At 33.2% G+C, this 23,109-nt stretch overlaps 1 long non-coding RNA gene across 1 annotated transcript; it reads right to left on the reverse strand.

Moving 5' to 3' along the window:
• Positions 1-6,539: 6,539 nt before the first annotated feature.
• LOC104226525 (uncharacterized) lies at positions 6,540-14,389 on the reverse strand. The gene is made up of 2 exons (XR_710863.2): positions 14,259-14,389; positions 6,540-6,847 (listed from the first exon to the last, which is right to left on the reverse strand). It is a non-coding gene; the product is annotated as an uncharacterized lncRNA (long non-coding RNA).
• Positions 14,390-23,109: the final 8,720 nt, after the last annotated feature.

Consider the following 23,109-nt stretch of genomic DNA (forward strand, 5'->3'; position numbering starts at 1 on the left):
TCACATTATTTATTTTGGTGATATAATAATAATATATCAATCAAAACATACATAATACTAGAATCATATTTACCAACAACAACAATAACAACGACCCAGTATAATTTCACAATTGGGGTCTGGAGAGTGTAATATGTACGCAGACCTTACCCCTACCCCGAAGGGTAGAGAAACTGTTTCCAGGAGACCCTCGGCTCAAAAAAAAAAGCAACAGGAGACGATATATTAGTACCATAAAAATGCATAATACAATAACAGCAATATAAGAGATATGAAATACAGAATACGAAATACGAAATAGATGGCTGGTATAGTAAAAACTAGCAGGTAAAGCCCTGCATCAATAGACGACCAATGACATTCTTAGTCTAACTCCTAACTGGCTAGTCTCACTCTATTGTGTTGTAGAAATATTCACAACTTTCCCCTAACCTACAACCTTAATGCTCGACCTCCATAATTCTCTGTCAAGGGTCATGTCCTCAGTAATCCTAAGTTGCGTCATGTCCTGTCTGATCACCTCTCCCCGATACTTCTTAGGTCGCTCTCTACCTCTCCGCGTGCCCACTACAGTCAGTCGCTCACACCTCCTCACCGGTGCATCAGTGCTCCTCCTCTGAATATGCCTGAACCATCTGAGTCTTACTTCCCGCATCTTGTCCTCCATGGGGTCACGCCCACCTTCTCTCGAATATCTTCATTCCTAATCTTATCCATCCTTGTATGCCCGCACATCCACCTCAACATCCTCATCTCGAATAGAATCATATTTACCAAAAAACCAAAAAAGATATGAACAATATCTAAAGCCACAAGTTTCAAAATCAAATGTTACAAGAAACCACGTAAGATAACCTTCGGTAACAACAGCACTTGTGTTTACAATCTTTCTAAGGAAGATGATATGGTAAAATAGTGACATTAATATATAAAATAAAATAAAGGAGAGGACTAATCCTGGAATTCTATACTTTTGGAGTTTTGGTGATGGTGTCATTGGAACTTGTCTTCCAACTTGGGCCTTTGAGATCCTTTGGGCTACTATGTTTGGGCTTTATGTGTATAAATTAGGGGAATTTTTTCGTTCTTATACAATATTTGAAATGTTATTATTAAAAATGTTTACGTTTAATTATTTATCCGATTTAAACAAGTTTTAGCTATAAAATATATATATTTGTTTAAACTAGAATCCTTTATGCGGTAGTCTTCCTTATTTAGACGCTGGATTTTGGGATCGTGTATATTTCAATCAGAGATTTTACTAACGTAATCATCGCACCTTAATAAGCCAATGTATTTGTAGAATCCTGCTATTACGGTGATTCTCTCTGATTATCATCGCATCATAATCAAGTTTTATTCTCTGGTTTTCTCTGTTTCCTTTGGTTTTCCATAAACGAATGTTTTGAAAAAAAAAATTGCAAATAATTAGCTACAATTGTATTAAATTTCGTGACATAATGTCAAAATTAGCGATTATGCGTCAGCTAAATGGTCACTGGGATAGCGTTGGGAGATACAAAGATTTTGATGTTAATAAAATTGTAGTCAAAAGATTCAAATTATAGTCAATTGAAATCCGCAATTACAGAGCATCTAATGATCGATACCTACGCAAAAATCATCGAAATCAAATACACTATCAATGAACGTTGTTCTCCAATTGAAATTCGGGACGATATGGGAGTTCGAGTGTATACGGAGACTAAAAAGGAAAATAAAAACTTAGGAGTATATCCGTTATGTATAACAGCGCGTGATTTCGATTTGGAATGCATTATCTCTAATTCGAGCACAATTGGAGGTTTGTTTTTTAAGTGCTGATATTTTGTCAATTTCATGTGTTCTACAATTTTACTATAACTTATCTACAATAATACTACAGAACAAATGTAGTTCAATTGTTATGTCTCTTCAAGTATTCTGTCAAATACTAAACACTTGAATATACAAAGGTCTGAATTACTATACTTTTAATTGAGTGCAGGTTCATCTGATTATCGTATGTCTAACGTGGTACAATTGTGAAGTTGGTTGATAGGCCAACATCTCCGAAAATTGTAGAATATAAAGTATCATCATAACAGAACATACACCAAATGTTATTGAAGCAGGCCAAGTTTACCAATACAAGCAAACTATTGTCAGTGCAATGAAACACTATTCTATCATGAATAAGTTTTAATTTAGGGTAAAAAGGTCTAGTGCAAGAAGACAGGAATATTTTATTTGTCAAATTCATATTTTGTATAAGTTGTAGTTTTTTTTGTATACAAATTGTTTAATATAAGATTTTGTGCTTAAAACAACCTCGGATTTTGTGGCTACAATTTTCATAACATTTTTTGAATTGTTTTTATTCTGTAGTTACAGCCTCGTATGTGTTGGGGTTAATTGTACGTGTCACTTCAAGTCCACCAGCATAAACAAATCAGCATTGTTCAAGGTCCAAAAATTCAACAACACGCATGCTCTTTGATGGACAACACATACATACAACCGCAAACCTACTGCTATGGTAGTTGGCAGCATGGTGATGCCAAAATATACGGATCCTAAAACAATATACACACCAAAAGACATACAAACTGATGTGTTGTCGAATCATGGTGTGAACTTAACATACATGCAAGCTCGGAGAGCAAAGGAAAAGGCTTTGGAATTTTTGAGAGGTCATCATGCTGATTCCTACAGTCGTTTGCCGAGTTATTTGTATATTTTGGAGAAGACTTATCCGAAGTCGGTAGTGAAATTGCAGAAGACTAAAGATGACTGCTTCTTGTACGCATTTGTCGCAAGTAGTACGTCCATCAAGGGTTGGGAGCATTGTAGGCCAGTTGTAGTAGTTGTGGCACCTTCTTGAAACCGGCATATAGGAAAGTCAAAGATGAACAGATCGACATGCATGTTAAATCACACTTATACGATATTGGCTATCACAGATGGTCTCGGGTACATGCTACGGTGAACAAAACGTAGACGATGACATCAAACATTGTAGAGTCATTAAATCTGGTAACCAAACATGCAAGAGAGCTACCAGTAGTATAACTATTAGAGTACACGAGGACTCTTCTTGAACGTTGAACTAATGAAAAGTTATTGAATGCAAAGGGTACGTTCACATACCTTGCTAAAAAAATATAACAAAGAGTTGGAGGATAACAGGAAATTATCGTAGAAGATGAGAGTAAGATATAGCCAATAACATCAGATCATTAATTCCATCAAACTAAATACATGTTGTTAATTGTAGAAAAGTTATTGTATAATTGTATTTATTTTGTCTTGTATCTGTTGCTGACAACTTGTTGTGTGTTTGTAATGAAATTGTAGGTGATGTCTTCAACATATCACATCCATATTGTGATAAATGGTGTGAAGCGCTTCATTATTTGCCTTCAAAACAAGAGATGTAGTTGTGGACAATTTCAGCTTGATGAACTTCCTTATGCACATGCTTTGGCAGTTTTGAGGCACAAGACAAATCTTATGAAAATTATTGTTCTCTGTATTACACGAGGGATAGCCTTTTGCAGAATTATGAAATACTAATAGACTCGCTGCCTGACAAAAGCAAATGGAATGTACCACAACATATAGCTGAAGAAGTTGTAATGTCACCTACCGAGAAAAGATAGTCGGGGAGACCTCAAAAATAAAAATACAAACCATATGATGAAGTAAATGTAAAAAAAAGTACAAGGTTTCATGTGGCAATTGCGGACTAGAAGGGCGTAACAAAAGATCTTGTAGGAATGCTCCCAAAAGAAAATAAAAATTGATACAGCTTAAAGAATTTTTTTTCATGCGTATTGTTGATGATAATCTGTCCTTTTAGACATATGAAGTTGTATTTGTTCTATTCTGGAGAATTAAGCTGTGTTATAATTGTGTTTCTAATTTGAATAAAGATTGTCTCCTATAATGAATGTTTGATAAACAGATTTCAACTCCTGTTGCAATTGGTTTGTAGTTGTTTTGTTCAAATATTATATTTGTTTATTACTTTTCAGCCTTTCCTAACAACGTTGCTTAAATTGAATAGATTATGTATTTTTTGTATAGTAGTTGTAGACATAATTATAGTTAAGTTGTAAAGAAATTATATAGTAACAATATCGAGATCAAGTGCTAATAACTTTCAACCAAAAAAGCCACAAATATTTTCTATTCTAAGGAGTAGATTTCTCGACAAAATAACAAAACAAAAGGTAAAACAACTATAGCACAAATCTGCTATAAATAAAGTACAGCTGACTTGTTCTTAATAATAATTTGTCTACAACTTTACTACAATCCAGCTACAACTAAACACTTTAATTACAAACTTTCTACTGAAAAGGGCAACTCGTTCTTCTTTTTTCGGACATGTATTCTCTCTTTCACAGCTGGTGCACATTTTCTTCTTGCTAGTCTTTCAGTCACCTCACTTTCACTAATTGCACCAAGATCTTGCTTTTTTATAGCATAATCCCAAAGTAGTGTTCCATAGCATTTACAGTGTTGATCAATATCAGAAATGTCTTTCTTTGAAATCAATAGTTTTCCAATGCTGACATATTCTGCAAATGTCGCCACATATACACCACAATCACTGCAAAAAATAATAGGGGAAAAGATTTAGCATTCAATGTAAAATACAATTGGTTAAATGGATAGAAGGAAAAGCAGCACATATAGTGACTCCTCTTTTTATTGGGGTATCTCGCCGACCAACCATTGAATGTCAAGAGGGTCAGTAATATCTTTTTCAATGTATGCCTCTGTGTTCTTGTATTTGATGTATGGACCCTTGCCATAGAAGTCGGTGCATGACAAGTAGAGAGGGATCACAACAGCAAACTTGTCGACAACAGATTCAACAAGTTTGTGATTGTGTGAAGAGACAATAGAATCATAAACATATAGAACCCTATCGGTAATGTCAAACACAACCAACAGCCAATGAAATTTCTTCACAATATTTATGGGCATAATCACAAAATTAACTTTGTCCCATGCAACATTTGCAAGTAATCGGTACCCCAATATGTATTCTGATATGACGTCCTGAGGTTTGACAACAACAAGCTTCTTATTGGCATGAGCATTAATGTACCACTCATAAATTTGTTCAATTCTAGTATTGAACATACAGTCAGTGGTTGTAAATCGTGTTTTGTTTTGAGGACCATACTTTCCTCTCTTCCTCAAATAGTATAAAATAACATCAATGCGTTGAAAAAAAAATAGATTTCATTATTTCTCAATGCCTCATATAATTTAACTACAATTTTCAAACAAAAAATCTACAGATTTCTAAAATAACAGAACATTACAACTAATCACTAGATTCTGCCAGGGTATGTGTGTACCATGTTGTCGAGGACATGCCCGGAATGTGCCAAAGTATAAACCACTCCTTTTTATCAACTTTTTCCACTTCAAGATCAAACCACGACTTGAGTTGGTTATCATTTAAAGAATAAGGCGTCTTCCTCCTATTTAAACACATAGCAAGCACAATTGTTATGTAGTTTCAATTGGAAATCCATAAATTATATGCCCTCGATAATATAAAAAAAGTATAGAATCTAACCTCTTTCAAACATTGTCAATACCTAAATAAAATCACTTATTTATTTTTTCCAACAAGTCAAGATCAACACTCTTGCCAATAACCCACTAAATGTATGCTTAATGATGAAAATTGGAGGAAGTCCAGCAGAAGTGCTTCCCCCAGAACTGTAATAAAGGAGAAAGAGAGATCTGGCATGCTTTCTAGGCTGCCTTGTTCTTCCTTGATGCACAGGGATTGTTTCATCTTCATTAACCTCGTCGTACTTAATAATTTGTAAGAAGTTATCTGGCAACTCAAAATCATCAAGTGTTACTTTTCTTTTTCCAGACCTGGAGTCATTGTCCGAATCACCTACATTGATGTAGTCGACTGGTTCACCTACAAAATTTAACACAAAAGAACAACATTGTAAGTTTGTTGCGTCAGTTCTTTTGGGAAAACTGAAACTTATATGAAACCTGTTGTTTTTTTCCTACAATTATATTGTAACATATAATACCACTGAAATCTTCACATCAATCGTCTCCTTATTATATAATGTTTGCTTATTGAATGGGAGATTGCAAATACATAGTCTCCTTCTCCTCATTTAAATGTTCTCCTTCTGTGCCAACTTTTGCATCATGTTTTGGAGAGTCCACATGTAGCAACACCTTTGGAAGGGTGCTACTTAGGAAACAAATCCAATTTACTACTTATAAAATAGGTTAAAAAGATATTAGTTAAAAATATTAAGAATAATTTAGTAGCGGAAATAGGCCCATGCGAAAAGGTTCAAAGTGCAATATTTCTTTTTTTTTGAAAATACACTTCATAATTTTATTTTAAATTAAATACAATGTCAAAATATCAACATAAGTGATATAACCCTTCTTGAACAATCAACAAATTAAAGCAACTTCCTAACAAATTTATATTTTCATTCAACATCACTGCAAGTTTGTATTGTACATAAATTTCAAACTATCGGGTATAAAAAATGAAACTAGTTTTCTCCTTTGTATATATTTACAAGACAAAGTGTAAATTCATCATATTACAAGACTTGAGTTTTTAACACACCCTAAAACAGCAAACACAAGTTACCAAATTTAAGTTACAAGATTTTGGTCTTAAAATCCAACAAGCCTCCAAATAACATACATAAATATGATATAAATATATCATGTACATGTCCCAAAACTATGCAAAACCAAGGTGTGTATGCAAATGTGATCTCCATAAGTGCTCCCAAAAGACTACTTCATAATGGTCATCTTCAGATTTCATCCTGTACATTACCTACGATAGAAAACAACTATCGCTAAGCATAAAGCTTAGTGGCGTATAAACTTTGGGCTTGGAGTCATTAAATTCTTCAATTCCCCTTCTTTATCATAGTTAGCTCAATTTAACATAATTTAAAATAATTAACAAATATATCAAATATATCAAATATCAAACTTTAAAGTGTTTCCAAATATTAATAACAATATTCAAGAGTCGAGAAAGCATATACTATCAATCCAAGAGAGTTTACCAAATATCCATTTTTCGCCCAATATGTGTGTCATGCCATCACACTAAGCATAATCAAATATCACGATGGACCGAAGCCCCAAATCAAGTAGGGTCAAAACCCAATAGTCAAGAGAATCAAGAACCATATTAAAAATGGCTTCTCAGTTCGTACTTAACACGGATAAGTTCCATAATTTAAGACGAACTACAAATCCAAAGTCAAGATAGCAAAAGATCAAAATCAAGAGGCATGCCAACAGGAGTGACAAAGTCACTGCCACAAGAAGGATATAGTCCCAACAAGAATGCAAAATGATTAAATAATCCGTACAAATGGGCGATTTAGTAAATATTTAACAATACTTGATATAATACGAATATAACAATATAAATTGAAGAAAAGAAAAATAAATTTTAGGTTATTTCAAAATATTTCAGCAAGCAAAAAGAGTACAAAGTTTATACACAAACCTTGGTGTTTTACCACAAAACAGTTCAATCACAACTTGGGGACATTCGAATCGTCTACGCCGTAAACAAACCAAAACCATCCACTTCCTCAAACACTTTCCCTTTGATTTTTCAAGGGTTTATATACCTTAAATACATAATCAAATATCTAAATAAGTTAAGTGATTTAACATGTCAAACTAAACATGATATTGGTGAAAATTACCCAAAAATATTTGAAACAGAAAATCTGGACAGTATCACTGTTTCATGTTGTGGCTCAATTTTGAAGATCTAAACGGACAAACTAGACTATATAATCTTCATAAAAGTTGTATATATATGTCTTAGAGTTTCATAACATATTGAATCACCCCCATATATATTTTGTACAGAAAGTTATGCTAAAATTACTAACAGTAGTACATGGAGTATTTCCAAAACTGAAAATCTGGGCAGCACCTGCCCTGTACTTTTTGATTCCTTTTCAGGTAAATACCAGCAAAACTAGATTTTGGTACCTTTATAAGAGTTATATATATATATGAAATACCTTTCCAAAAAGTCCCGGATCACTTAAATCGGAGCTTTGTACAAAAACATATGTAGAAATCACTGATAGCTATCTAGTGTAAAAACGAGTTTAGAAACTTACCACAAAAGAGAGGAGCAACTTAATCTTCACCAAAAAATGAATTTTGTTGGTTGATTTAGTAGAAATTTATGGTGGTTTCATAAAGTTTTCAGAGGCTAAGAAGGAGAGAGGGTAGGTGATTTTGTTTCTTTGTCTTGCAAGAATGAAACAAGAAAGAAGGATATAGAAAGGCAAGTCTTCCAAAGTAATATCTAAACTTTGGATAAGTATGAAAAATGTGGCTGCCCAAATTACTATTATCTTTAGATAAATACAAAAGGTTGGCAGCCCAAAAACTTAATTATATAATATATATAATAACAATTCATCAAAATAATATTAAATATTACACATAGCAACACCATGAAGCTTCTTTGTCAATATTAACACAACCTACAGTAAGAAATTTTCATATATTGTCAATTTTACGTTTAGGAAGTGCAAAGTAAAATATCTCCTCGTTATAAAAATGCTCAATCAAGAATGCAAATATTATTAAAATTTTGAGGTGTTACAACTCTCTCCTCCTTAAATAAATTTCGGCTCGAAATTTCCCTTGTACTAGTCCCGAAACAAATGTGGATATTGAACTTGCATATCCTCTTCTCGCTCCCAGGTAGCTTCCTTGCCTGAATGATTTTTCCAAAGAACCTTCATTAAGGGGATTCTCTTATTTCTAAGCTCTTTTATCTCATGCGCTAAGATTCGGATTGGTTCTTCTTCATATGTCAAATCAGGATTAACCTCAATAGACTCAATAGGAAGAACATGAGATGGATCTGGGCGGTATCTTCGAAGCATAGAAACATGAAAAACATTGTGAATCTTGCCTAATTCAGGTGGCAAAGCTAGCTTATATGCAACTGGACCAATTCTCTCAAGTATTTCATAAGGTCCAATGAATCGAGGACTAAGTTTACCTTTTTGGGCAAATCTCATAATCTTCTTCCATGGAGACACTTTTAAAAATACCTTATCGCCCACCTGATGCTCAATTTCACGCCTTTTAAGATCAGCATAAGACTTTTATCTATCTGAAGAAATTTTCAAACGATCCTTGATAATTTTCACCTTATCTTCAGTTTGTTGCACAATCTCCGGACCCACCAATTTTCTTTCACCAACCTCGTTCCAACAAATAGGTGTTCTACATTTTCTCCCATATAAAGATTCATAAGGAGGCACGCCTATACTTAATTGGTAGTTATTATTGTAAGCAATTCTATCAGGGCTAAGCGTTTGTCCCAACTACCCTCAAACTCGATAATGCAGGCTCGAAACATATCCTCCAAGATTTGTATTACCCTCTCAGATTGGCCATCTGTTTGTGGATGGAAAACGGTACTAAAATTCAACCTGGAACCCAAGGCTTCTTGCAAGCTAGACCAAAATCTGGATGCAAACCTTGGATCTCTGTCAGACACAATAGAAATAGGGATTCCATGCATCCTCACAATCTCATTAATGTATAATTCTGCCAAACGTTCCAATGAGTAGTCCATTCCGATTGCCAAGAAATGAGCACTCTTAATTAGTCTATTTATAATGACCCAAATTATATCATGATTTCTTTGAGTGCGTGGAAGTCCAGAAACAAAGTCCATCGTTATCCTTTCCCATTTCCATTCAAGTATTGACAAGGGTTGCAGTAAACCAGCTGAGACTTGATGTTCACCTTTTATTTGTTGACATACCAAGCATTTAGAAATAAACTCTGCAATGTCTTTCTTCATACCACTCCACCAGTAGTGCTCCTTGATGGTCTGGTACATTTTAGTACCTCCAAGATACATTGCATAAGGTGAACTATGTGCTTCAATTAAGATTTGCTTCCTCAATTCATCATCATTAGGAACACACAACCTATTTTTATAGAATAAGGTACCATCTTTCTTTAATGAAAAATCTTATTCTCTTCCATTTTGGACTTCTTCAATCCATTTCACAAGCTTCTCATATAACTTTTGCGCTTCTTGGACCTGCTCAAGTAATGCTGGCTTGACTTGCAAATTAGCAATGATAGAACCATTAGAATTAAATGAAAGGCAAACATTCATGGCTCTTAATTCAAGAAGCAAAGGCAAAAAACTTAGAATTAAACTTGCAAGGGAATTGCGACTCAATGCATCTGCAACCACATTGGCGGCTTTACCAGGATGATAATTAATCGTGCAATCATAATCTTTGATGAGTTCAAGCCATCTAAGATGTCTCAAGTTTAACTTTTTTTGTGTACCTTCAAACTCTTGTGATCAGTAAATATGTGACACTTCTCTCCGTACAAGTAATGCCTCTAAATATTTAAGGCAAAAACAATGGCAGCAAGTTCAAGATCATGACTGGGATAATTCAACTCATGCGATTTCAACTTTCGAGAGGCATAAGCAATTACTTTACCTTCTTGCATCAAAACACAACCCAATCCATGGTGAGATGTATCACTGTATATCACATAATCTTTCCCTTCAGCTGGCAAAGAAAGTATTGGAGCTTGTGTCAACAAGGATTTGAGATTTTCAAAGCTCTCTTGACACTTGTCATCCCATAAAAACTTGGTATCTTTTCCCAAAAGTTTGGTCAAAGGAGAAGCTATAATAGAGAAGCCCTTCACAAACCTTCTGTAGTATCCTGCTAAACCTAAGAAACTTCTTATCTCAGTTGAAGTTTTAGAGAGTTTCCAATCAACAATAGTTTGAATCTTACTAGGATCAACCTTCACACCTTCAGTTGATACAATATGCCCCAAAAAAGTCACTTCACTCAGCCAAAATCACATTTGGAAAGCTTCGTGTAGAGTTGCCTCTCTTTCAGAATTTGCATGACAATTCGGATATGCTTATCATGATCTTCTCTATCCTTGGAATAGATTAAAATGTCATCAATAAATACCACCATAAATTGATCAAGATAAGGTTTGAACATACGGGTCATTAGATCCATAAATGCAATAAGAGCATTTGTCAAACCAAATAGCATTACAAAAAATTCATAATAGCCATACCTGGTCCTAAAAGCAGTTTTAGGAACATCTTGCTCCCTCACGTGCAATTGGTAATATCCAGACCTCAAGTCAATTTTTGAGAATAAGTTGGCACCCTTCAATTGGTCAAACAAGTCATCGATTCTAAGTAGTGGGTATTTATTCTTTATTGTTACCTTGTTCAGTTGTCGGTAATCAATGCAAAGCCTAAGAGTGTCATCTTTCTTTTTCACAAATAAAATAGGAGCTCCCCAAGGCGAAATACTAGGACGGATAAAACCTTTCTCAAGAAGTTCTTGCAATTGAGCCTTCAACTCTTTTAATTCAGCTGGAGCCATCCTATACAAAGCGATAGAAATAGGAGTAGTTCCAGGGACAAGATCTATATGAAATTCAATCTCTCTTTCTGGAGGCAACCCAGGAAGATCATCAGGAAATACATCAGGAAAGTCGCACACGGTTGGTATGTCCTTAAGACTTGGACTCCCTAACCGTGTATCGACTATATGAGCAAGATAGGCATCACAACCTTGACAAATCATCTTTCTTGCCAAGACCACAAAAATAATATTAGATGTCAATGATCTTTCTCCTTGAATTACTATGTATGAATATGTATGAGTTCTAAAAGTCACTTGCTTCAACCTACAATCAACTAATGCATGGTGCCTATGGAGCCAATCCATACCAACAATAACATCATAGTATTGGAAGGGCATTTCAAGCAAATTCGCAGGGAAGATCAGATTTTGAATCATGAAGGGGTAATCTCGGTAAATCCTATTAACAACAGCCTGATGACCTATTGCTCATGGATTACTGTCCACTTTATTTTTACTAATACGAGGATGATTTAGGTCAGGCAAGGGTTCCTAATATGAAGGTGAGGTGGAGCATCATAATAGGCGTGACTTTCATCAACGGATTCACTAGCTCTATTCGAAGAGGAGGCCATATTAAAATTCCTTTAAAAGATAAGATCACACTGTATTAGGGACATGTATATGATGCATATGCACAAGTAATACAACAAATTACATTACACAAGTATGCAAAAATTTATAATCTCTAATGTATTTTCAAGAAAGAATATAACAACAATTACTAGGTACGATCACAACAACAAAAAATCCTTGAAACACAAACCTAGGCTCTGATACCAAAACTTGTAGCAACCCCTTTGGAAGGGTGCTACTTAGGAAACAAATCTAGTTTACTACTTATAAAATAGGTTAAAAAGATATTAGTTAAAAATATTCAGAATAATTTAGTAGCGGAAATAGGCCTATACAAAAAGGTTCAAAATGCAATATTTTTTTTTTTAAAATACACTTCATCATTTTATTTTAAATTAAATACAATGTCAAAATATCAACATAAGTGATAAAACCCTTCCTGAACAATCAACAGATTAAAGCAACTTCCTAACAAATTTATACTTTCATTCAACATCACTGCAAGTTTGTATTGTACATAAATTTCAAACTATCGGGTATAAAAAAGGAAACTAGTTTTCTCCTTTGTACATATTTACAAGACAATGTGTAAATTCATCATATTAAAATACTTGAGTTATTAACACACCCTAAAACAGTGAAACAAGTTACCAAATTTAAGTTTCAAGATATTGTCTTAAAATCGAACAAGCCTCCAAATAACATACATAAATATGACATATATATATATATCATGTACATGTCCCAAAACTATGCAAAACTAAGGTGCATATGCAAATGTGATCTACGTAAGTGCTCCCAAAAGACTACTTCATAATGGTTGTCTTCAGATTTCATCCTGTACATTACCTACGATAGAAAACAATTATCGCTAAGCATAAAGCTTAGTGGCGTATAAACTTTGGGCTTGGAGTCATTAAATTCTCCAATTCCCCTTTTCTGTCATAGTTAGCTTAATTTAGCATAATTTAAAATAAGTTAACAAATATATCAAACATATCAAATATCAAACTTTAAAGTATTTCCAAATATTAATAACAATATTCAAGAGTCGAGAAAGCGTATATTATCAATCCAAGAGAGTTTACCAAATATCTATTTTTCGCCCAATATGTACGTCATGCCATCACACTAAGCATAATCAACTATCACGATGGACCGAAGCCCCAAATCAAGTAGGGTCAAAACCCAATAGTCTAGAGAATCAAGAACCATATTAAAAATGGCTTCCCAGTTCGTACTTAAAACGGACAAGTTTCAGAATTTAAGACGAACTACAAATCCAAAGTCAAGATGGCAAAAGATCCAAATCAAGAGGCATGGCAAGAAGAATGACAAAGTTACTTCCACAAGAAGGACATAGTCCCAACAAGAATGCAAAATGACCAAACAATCCGTACAAATGGGCGATTTAGCAAATATGTGACAATACTTGATATAATACGAATATAACAATATAAATTGAAGACAAGAAAAATAAATTTTAGGTTATTTCAAAATATTTCAGCAAGCAAAAAGAGTACCAAATTTATACACAATCCTTGATGTTTTACCACAAAACAGTTCAATCACAACTTGGGGACATTCGAATAGTCTATGCCGTAAACAAACCAAATCCGTCCACTTCCTCAAACACTTTTCCTTTGAGTTTTCAAGGGTTTATATACCTTAAATACATAATAAAATATCTAAATAAGTTCAGTGATTTAACATGTCAAACTAAACATGATATTGGTGAAAATTACCCAAAAATGTTTGAAACAGAAAATCTGGACAGTATCATTGTTTCGTGTTGTGGCTCAGTTTTGAAGATCTAAACGGACAAACTAGATTGTATAGTCTTCATAAAAGTTATAGATCTATGTCTTAGAGTTTCATAACATCTTGAAGTACCCTCATATCTATTTTGTTCAGAAAGTTGTGCTAAAAGTACTAACAGTAGTACATGGAGTATTTCCAAAACTGAAAATCTGGGCAGCACCTGCCCTGTACCTTTTTATTCCTTTTCGGGTAAATACCAGCAAAACTAAATTTTGTTACCTTCAGAAGAGTCATAGATCTATGAAATACCTTTCCAAAAAGTCTTGGATCACTTAAATCGGAGCTTTGTATAAAAAAGATATGTAGAAAACACTAATAGCTATCCAGTGTAAAACGAGTTTAGAAACTTACCACAAAAGAGATGAGGAACTTAATCTTCACCAAAAAAACGAAGTTGTTGGTTGATTTAGTAGAAATATATGGTGGTTTCATGAAGTTTTCAGAGTCTAAGAAGAAGAGAGGGTAGGTGATTTTGTTTCTTTGTCCTCCAAAAATGAAACAAGAGAGAAGGATATGAAAAGCAAGTCTTCCAAAGTAATATCTAAACTTTGGATAAGTATGAAAATTGTGGCTGCCCAAATTACTATTATCTTTAGATAAATACAAAAGGTTGGCATCCCAAAAACTTAATTATATAATGTATTTAATAACAATTCATCAAAATAATATTAAGTGTTACGCATAGCAACACCATAGAGCTTCTTTGTCAATATTAGCACAACCTAAAGTAAGAAATTTTCATATATTGTCAATTTCACGTTTAGGAAGTGCAAAGTAAAATATCTCCCGGTTATAAGAATGCTCAATCAAGAATACAAATATTATTAAAATTTTGAGGTGTTACACCACATGCATAATTTCCTTAATCTGTTACAATAAATGTGTACAACTTAATAACATTGTAGATAATTTATAGTAAACAGGAACAACACTGTAGATAAATTGTATTTTAATTATAGTAAATCTATTGAAATGATGTCATGTTGATGATATGCAATAGTTATTTGAAATATGTTGATAAAATGTACTAAATCATACCTGCAGTTTCTTCATCCAATGCCCATTGAAATTGGGAAGAAATCAACACCTCTAGAAACATTCTCCTCATTTTGAATGTCATTCGTGTGTCATGTATCTAAGAAAATATTTGAAAATATAATGTAGATTATTGTTGGTAATGTAGGCTATATGTAGCTATAATGTAAATATAATGTAGATTATAATTTTAACAATTGTGTTAAAATTGTTTAAATACTTGTTTTACTGCTGCTGCCCAGCACTGGTTTAGCACTACTGCCAAGATTGTGTTGATTATTTTTTTCTTTGTAATGCTCATCATTTTGGTAGAACTGCCAGTAAATGCAAGCATAATTTGTTAAGCTATATACTTTATAAATGCTAATAGAAACATAAGCATGGTAAAAATTGTTGTCCAATATGAATATATTTCGAATAAAACCTTCGCATCAATATTAGTATCCTTTTGACTATTTATTGCCTGTAACACACACTTGATGGAATCATTGAGTAGCAGTCGAATGGTACCCCGTTCTTCAAAAACCTAAAGAACAAAAAATTGTTATAACGTATCTGACAATTAAAGGCTTATACACACACACACACACACACACACACATATATATATACACACACACGTTAAGATGTTACCTTATCAACATCTTTTCTTAACTTTTTTTAGTTTTTTCACAATATCTTTGTTGTCATCTATTCCCATTCCTGCTTATGTCCAGATGGAGATGGAGCATTTGTCGGATGCTCGACCGTTGTTTCAGCTTCTTCAAAGATGTATTCAACTTTGTCTGGTAAAGTCATTCTTGAAAGCTCTCCTGGGGCTTCAAGCATGCTGGTGAACTGAGTGGGAAAAAATGTGAGTAACCTGATCATAATATGTATAAAATATGTATATAATTGTATTAAATTGTCTGTCCAAAAGTGAATAATATTTACCTTGATCCATGATGGTTTGATCATTCTATCTTTCAATGCAGATATCCATATGTTATCCTTACCAGTTGTCCAATTAAGTATGCGGGAGATCGCATTACCAACCCTTGTAGCTACATCAATGTTGACTGTAGATCAACACTCATACAACCATATTTGCATAGAGAGTGCAAATCTCAAATGAGATAAAAATGCACAGAAGGGTTGAACTTATGCCTAACAGATAGAAGCAATTGTGCATAAGCTTCGATACCCCATGCGAAATTCGCATATTGTCCCGAGTCCACCAAATAGAACCTAAAATGGTCTATCAAACCATTTTCTTTCTCTGAAGGACAGAGGAAGAATTCCATCACATAGAGAGTATACAACTTGATTGCATCCTCATCATTTACCCAACTAAAGCTGGTTACAATTTGTTTCAAGTATGACTTCTCAAATTTTTTCTTGTTCGAAAAATAGCTCCTCATTATTTTACTATCATACTTAGTTGTGTAACCAAAGTTAGTCACTTCTCTAAAAAATCTAAAGCCAGTGATAAGGGCAAACTCCCTCAACCCAAAGTTCAGCCACTCACCCTTTATCTTTGCCGTAGAAAAACCAGAACCGTATGCGTTCAATTCATACTTCATGAGAAGGTGAATTGCCTAATTTTGGATACATATTTTTGACAGGGAAAGAAAATACCCAAAATATGTCTTCTTAAAAAACTTTAACCCATTTTCAGACAATAACATCTTGATTTGGCCAGGAACAACAGGGTCGGATAATGTCTGGAACCTAGTGATGCCATAATCAACATCATGTGGTGCAAAAAATATTCGATTCTGCACCAAAAGAAACTGTAAGTTAATAAAACCTGCTTGAAGACAAAAACAAATACACTTCTACTACAATTTAGCTACAATCTAGAAGACATTAATACATTGCATACAAGTAAGTTACAAAATTAGTAAACATATATAAAAACTGACTACATTAACGCTACAAATACACTGATAAAATTATGTTTAAAGCAAGAAATTAGAAAGTAACAACTAGACATAAAGTATACCATTTCTTTACAGAAAATGAAACTAACATCTACAAAATAGAGCAAATAATTACCAATGATATTCCCTAATAAAATGATGTCGAATAATATACAAGAAATTTACAATTCCATGAGAAATGTAAAAAAGTTGACAACCAACAACAAATATACAAAATGTAGACAAATACACACACACACACACACACACACACACACACATATATATATATATATATATATATATGTGTGTGTGTGTGTGTGTGTGTGTGTGTGTGTGTGGTCATGAGAATGAGAACAAGTTTTGTAACTTAAAAATAAAAAAAATTATAACTACTAAAATTTTACCTTCTCCAATGACTGTTGGGTATAGTTTTAGGTGATTTTTGAACCTTTTTCTTTGTTGAAGGTTTGACAGTAGGAGAAACTTTGATTTTTTTTTGCATGTTTCGGGGTAACTTCTTCTTCGATGAAATCATAATCACGAGCAATTTCTTTGCACGAAAACCCTTCGTGTATCCGGGCAAAGAGGGGCAGCTGTAAGCACGTGATTTTTGCCCTATATGAGAATTACTCCCAAAAAATCCAAAAATAAAATGATTTTTCTTTGGTGTGCAATTTTGTGATATTTTGTGATATTTTGAATAATTATTTGTATTTGTCTGTGCGTGTTTATTTGATAAATTAATAAAAATACAAAAATATGTCGCATTTTACATGTAGGATTTAATTCTATAGTTGTTAGTAATTAAATTTGTTTTACAAAAATTAAAAAATTACAAAAATAAGCATCGTTTGCATTTTTAGCATTTAATGTCCAAATATACAATTTTATGCTTAATTAATACTTAATTGTGCGTTAATTGTTATTGGGAGTTAATTTGCGCTTTTATAACTTAATTTAATTCTTAATAATAGTTTAAGTATTTTTATAATTTAGTTTTAGAGAAATAAAAGAAGAAAAGAGAGCGAAAATATAAAGAAAGTCGGAATTGGGCCTCTTCTTCGATTTCAAGCCATAGGCCCAAAAAATGGCCCAATCTTCCCTACGACCCAGTCCATTTCGAACTGGGTCGACCCAGTCCATAACCCAAAAGACCCAATACCCCTATCTTGCATTTCAAAGACACAAAACAAAACAAAAAAAAAAAAAAAAAACCCAAAAACCCTAAAAATGACCTAAGTCATCCGCCCCCCCCATTCTTCTTCTTCTTCTTTTCTTCTTCTTCTCCTTCTCCAAATAGTGAGCTGCCATGGCTACCCAGCAGCCACCCCCCTTCGTCGAACACCACCCAAGCACCGTCCAAACACCACCAAATGACACAACCTCCTTCGCGTTCAAACGACCCCAACCCTATCCGCCATTGATGAAGCTCGGCGAGCTCAAGCTCGTTGAGCTCGACGTCTATGTCGTTGTTGTTTCTGTCTCAACCAAACAACCAAACGAACACAGCCTCGATGAGTCAGCTGCTGTTCGAAGCTCCCATCGCCGCTGCTCGTCACGACCAAGCTCGCGCGCTGCCATCGGAAGCAATCCATTCCGCCATGGACGTCGTCGACAGTTGCTGCTGCTCGCTGCTTTGGACTGTTGCTGCTTCACGTCGTCTCCTTCACTGCTGTGTACTGCCATCGACGACCCCAGGAGTCTTCCGTTTGGTTGCTCACCATTGCACTGTTGTTGACGACGCAAGGCAGTCCGGTTAAAGTCCGGCAAAAGTTCGAGGGTTTTTCGTCAAGTGAAGATCCTATACGTCGTGAGTTCATCGTCAAGTTCGTTGTTTGTTTGGTCGTTGTTCGTCTTTCGATCCGGTTAGTAGTTTTTGAGTTTTATTTTGTCCGTATTTTGTTTTGATATTTTTCGAATTTAAAATCGGCAAATGTTTGTTTTATTCATGTCTATGGTTAGATATTTGATTTTTGGTTTTGTTCATGTTCATGTTGTTTGTTAAATTAATTTTCAGATTTCAAAATAGAAGTTTAATTAGTTGTTTTCATGTTTATTTCATGTTTGTATTATTGTTTAAGTATGTATTTGTTAGTTTGATGTTTGTTAGATTCAAATTGAAATTTAATCAACTATTTCTTCAATTTGTTTCATGTGTTTATGTATTGTTAGAAATTGTTAATATTGATAAGTTCAAGTTTAAGTTCATAATTGTTTCTTCGTCGATCTTGTTATTTGTTTAAAGAATTTAGTTGTATTAAAGGAATATATTGTTTTAATCGTTTAATCCGTCATGTTTGTTGTCTTAAAATAGATTCATTCATGTTCATACTTTGTTTGGATGATCTTGAATCCGAATTTTGTATAGTTTGATTTCTTGTTTACCATTTATGATTATTGCTTGAATTGTTCTCATAATCTTGTTTAAAGTTTAATATAAGAATTGTTTGTTGTAATGTTGTTAGAGTTGATTTTAAGTTCAATATGATTGAATTTAGAAATCTTCATACTTTGTTTGTTGTTGTTGTTGAATCCGAAAATAGGATTGTTTGTTGCTAAAATATTGTTCAATCAAATTTTAGTTATTCTTGGTTGTTCAATTTGTGTTCATATGATTTGTTGTTGAAATGTTGTTAAAATCATGTTCATATGATATTGTTGTTATGATGTTCATCCGTGTTCATATTGTTGTTTGAACATTGTTAGAAATTGATCATATTGTCTATATTTTGGTTAAGTTTGATTAATTGATGTGTTATAGCTGATGGGTAGTTTGGTAAATTTGTAATACGTTCAGGGGTAGTTTGGTAATTTCAGTAAGATCGGAAGGGGTAGTTTAGGAATTGTACATTTTGTAATTGTTTATTTGAAGCATGGGGGACAAAATGAAATGGGGTGGGTTGTGATATGATTATTTAATATAAAGGGGGGACAAGATTTAAATTAAAGGGGGATCTTGTATTATTTTAAATAAAGCATGGGGGACAAAATATAATGGGGTGGTGTGATATATTTATTTAATGTAATGGGGATGAGTGGGAAGATAATGGGTTTGGTAGAGAAAGGGATTGATTTTAATTGATTTATGGGATGGGATATATATATGTGAAGTCTTGAACACAAGAAAAAAGATATACAGACAGAAAAAAAAAGAGAGATTGAAAAAAAGCTGAACATTTATTCCGAAAAAAAAAAACATTGAAACTCTCAAGAAAAGAAAAACATACAAAGAAAAAAAAAAGTTGAAAATTAGAAGAGAAAGTAGTACACACATGATAAATATTCTGGTATACAGGTGTATAAATTAAGGGTTGAAGATTAACTAGCCTGTCAAAAATCTGAAAATTTCCCTTGGTTTCTGTCCGTTATTTTCGGCATTCCTGGATTTTATTTTGAATTTTTCAAAGCTGTCACTGGGATTTTCGTTGACTGGTTATTGCTGGTTATTGTTGTTGTTGCTGTGTTACGTATTACGTTGCTGACTTTCTTCTTCTTATATTGACAATATCAGGTACACAACTGTAATTTTGGCATTTTGTAAGCTGAAATGAAGAATGGAGTGTTAAATTTTTAATTTAGTTTAATTTAATTTTTGTATTGTATTTAGGTTATTCATGTATTATTATTCTGTAAATCACTGTCATCGGCATAACTAGGCATATTATAGCGACATATTAAATAACGCCTTTACCAGATTATTAGGAAATATATTTAAGCCTGATTATTAATTAAAACTGTTTAATAAAAAAAAATAGAAGAAATAACGTAAAAATGACGTTATTGAATCAGTTTGGAAAAAATTAACTAAGTTCCTTATTCATAAGGTTTTTCGTCAACGATAAGTTAATCCGAATCATGTAGTCAATTTCAGTTATAACATGAATTAGTTTGCAAACAAGTATTAGGACATGATGAATTAAAACAAAGTTAATTAATGTTAAATTGTTTAATTTTTTAGAAATATGATTTAGTACTCAAGTTTTTATTTTTATTTCTTTCAATTTTCAGTATTTGTAAATAATTAGTTTCAATAAGCTTAAGTCTTACTAATAATTTGAATTTTAATCCAACTATGGGATAATTAGTTTTTTTTTATTTTTATTTTTTACTTTTCGATAATTCCATGTTGTATCTATGATTATAATTTTATTACTTTCTGCTAATATTTGTTTTTCTCTTCTATTTAATATGTCATTTTCAAGAATGTAGATATTGATTTTATATTTATAAAAAAAAACTTAGTAATAATAAAAAGGTAGTCATTAAAGGATATTATTAAAGGATTTCGCTAAAAATAAATAGATGTAAATAATACAAATGTATAGGATTCTCCAATCTCATTTATTTATTTAATTAAAAAAAATTACTTAGAATTTGGGATGGATTGTTTAGTGAATTTCACTTCCTTCCCCAAAGATAATGACGCGTTAAACTCTTTAGGCGCGATTTAATTAATTTTACCTTCTTAAACTCGGATGCGCATTTCATGCGACCCAAATCTAAATCCTAAAACATCAAATAAAATATGTTTCGTATTGTGGGTGCATTTCATGTGACACAATCCAAAGATATGTTTTAAGCGATGTTCATATTCCTAAAAAATAATAATTATAATAATAAGGCGGTAAAAGATAAAATTTGCACATGGTTCATAATTGTATTAAAAATCAGATAAATAAGCCGAATATAACAGTTGAGCGACCGTGCTAGAACCACGGAACTCGGGAATGCCTAACACCTTCTCCCGGGTTAACAGAATTCCTTATCCGGATTTCTGGTACGCAGACTGTAATATAGAGTCATTCTTTTCCTCGATTCGGGATTAAAATTGGTGACTTGGGACACCCTAAATCTCCCAAGTGGCGACTCTGAAATAATTAAACCAATCCCGTTTCGACTGTCCTTTAATTGGAAAAAACTCCCTACGCACCTCGCGGTGCCGGAAAAAGGAGGTGTGACAGCTCTGGCGACTCTGCTGGGGAACTTCTTAACCCAGAATCTCTGGTTCAGGGTTAGAAATTCGAGCTCATATAAATTGTTATATTTGGTTTTATCTGATTTTTACATGTTTGAGCCTAATGTGCTAAATGCTGCTTTTACCGCTTTGATATTACATGAACTGTGTATAAACTGTGCCGAAACCCATCTCCTCTCTGAGTCTTCTAAATCATGAAGAAGGGTGTACTTCGTACGACTTCTTTTCTGTATAGTGTAAAATCCCAATTTAGAACGAGGTTCGGACAAGTTGCTAAGCCGGTGAAGCTTCTGTATTCCCGGTACGCTACCCCCCCTCGGCTCGAGCTGTCCGCTCGGGTAAGCCAGGTCTAGAACAAACACCCAGGTTCTGAACCTAGTATAACAAAACCACATGTCGGATCCCTAGTAGGAACGTTTGTTTGCATCACGTGCATCTGACTTTGGAGGCTCAACACAGGGGTTGGGTCTGTCTAGGACAGGTGCACCAAAAATGAAAATGACCATCCTGATGCATCTTATTTGTTTTATGTGCATTTATTTGCTCGGTCTTGCATGTTGACCGGCTTCTGAGTCTCGGGAGTGTAAAAAATAAAATAAAATAAAAATAGCAAGTGAAAAGTTATTTGATTAATTTAGAAAAAATCAGTGTCCAAGTACTGTCGAAGTGCTGCCGAATTTTTTTAAAAAAAACATATATATATTTTTACTTTTAGAATTGTTGGTTTGCCTAGAAAGCAGAAAGTGTGTAGGAATAAGTCTTTTATTTTAATTTGCTTTATTTAAAAAAAAATGAAAAATGAAAATAGTTTTTTTTATATAAAAGGAAGTGGAAAAATTTGTTTGTTTTCAAAAAAAAAAAAAAAATTAGTTAGTTTATAGCCTGAACTACGCGGGTATGATTCTCACCGGATGTGAGATCAGAGGCAAACCTCTTTGGTTTCGGCTCACCATATTCAAAAAAAAAATCCAAAAATATTTAACATTACTCACTTCTTTAGAAAGTTTTTCTTTTAGACCTCAATTTTTTTTAAAAAAAAAAATATATTTCCTTTTAATCTCAAAATCCCAATTATTTGTTTAAAAGATATTCAAAATAAAATTCAAAAATATTTTTTCTGTAGTATTTCTTTCATAAATTCAGAATATTGGTTCAAAAATATTTCCTTTCTCCTTAAAAGTTTTTTTCAAGAAATTAAAAATTATTAAAATCCAAAAAATATTTCTTTAGAATATAGATAGTTTTTAAGTCAAATAAAAGTTTTTCCTTCTTTAATCACTATAATAAA

This window comes from Nicotiana sylvestris, chromosome 3 (genome assembly GCF_000393655.2).
Source record: "Nicotiana sylvestris chromosome 3, ASM39365v2, whole genome shotgun sequence".
Taxonomy (NCBI): Eukaryota; Viridiplantae; Streptophyta; class Magnoliopsida; order Solanales; family Solanaceae; genus Nicotiana; species Nicotiana sylvestris.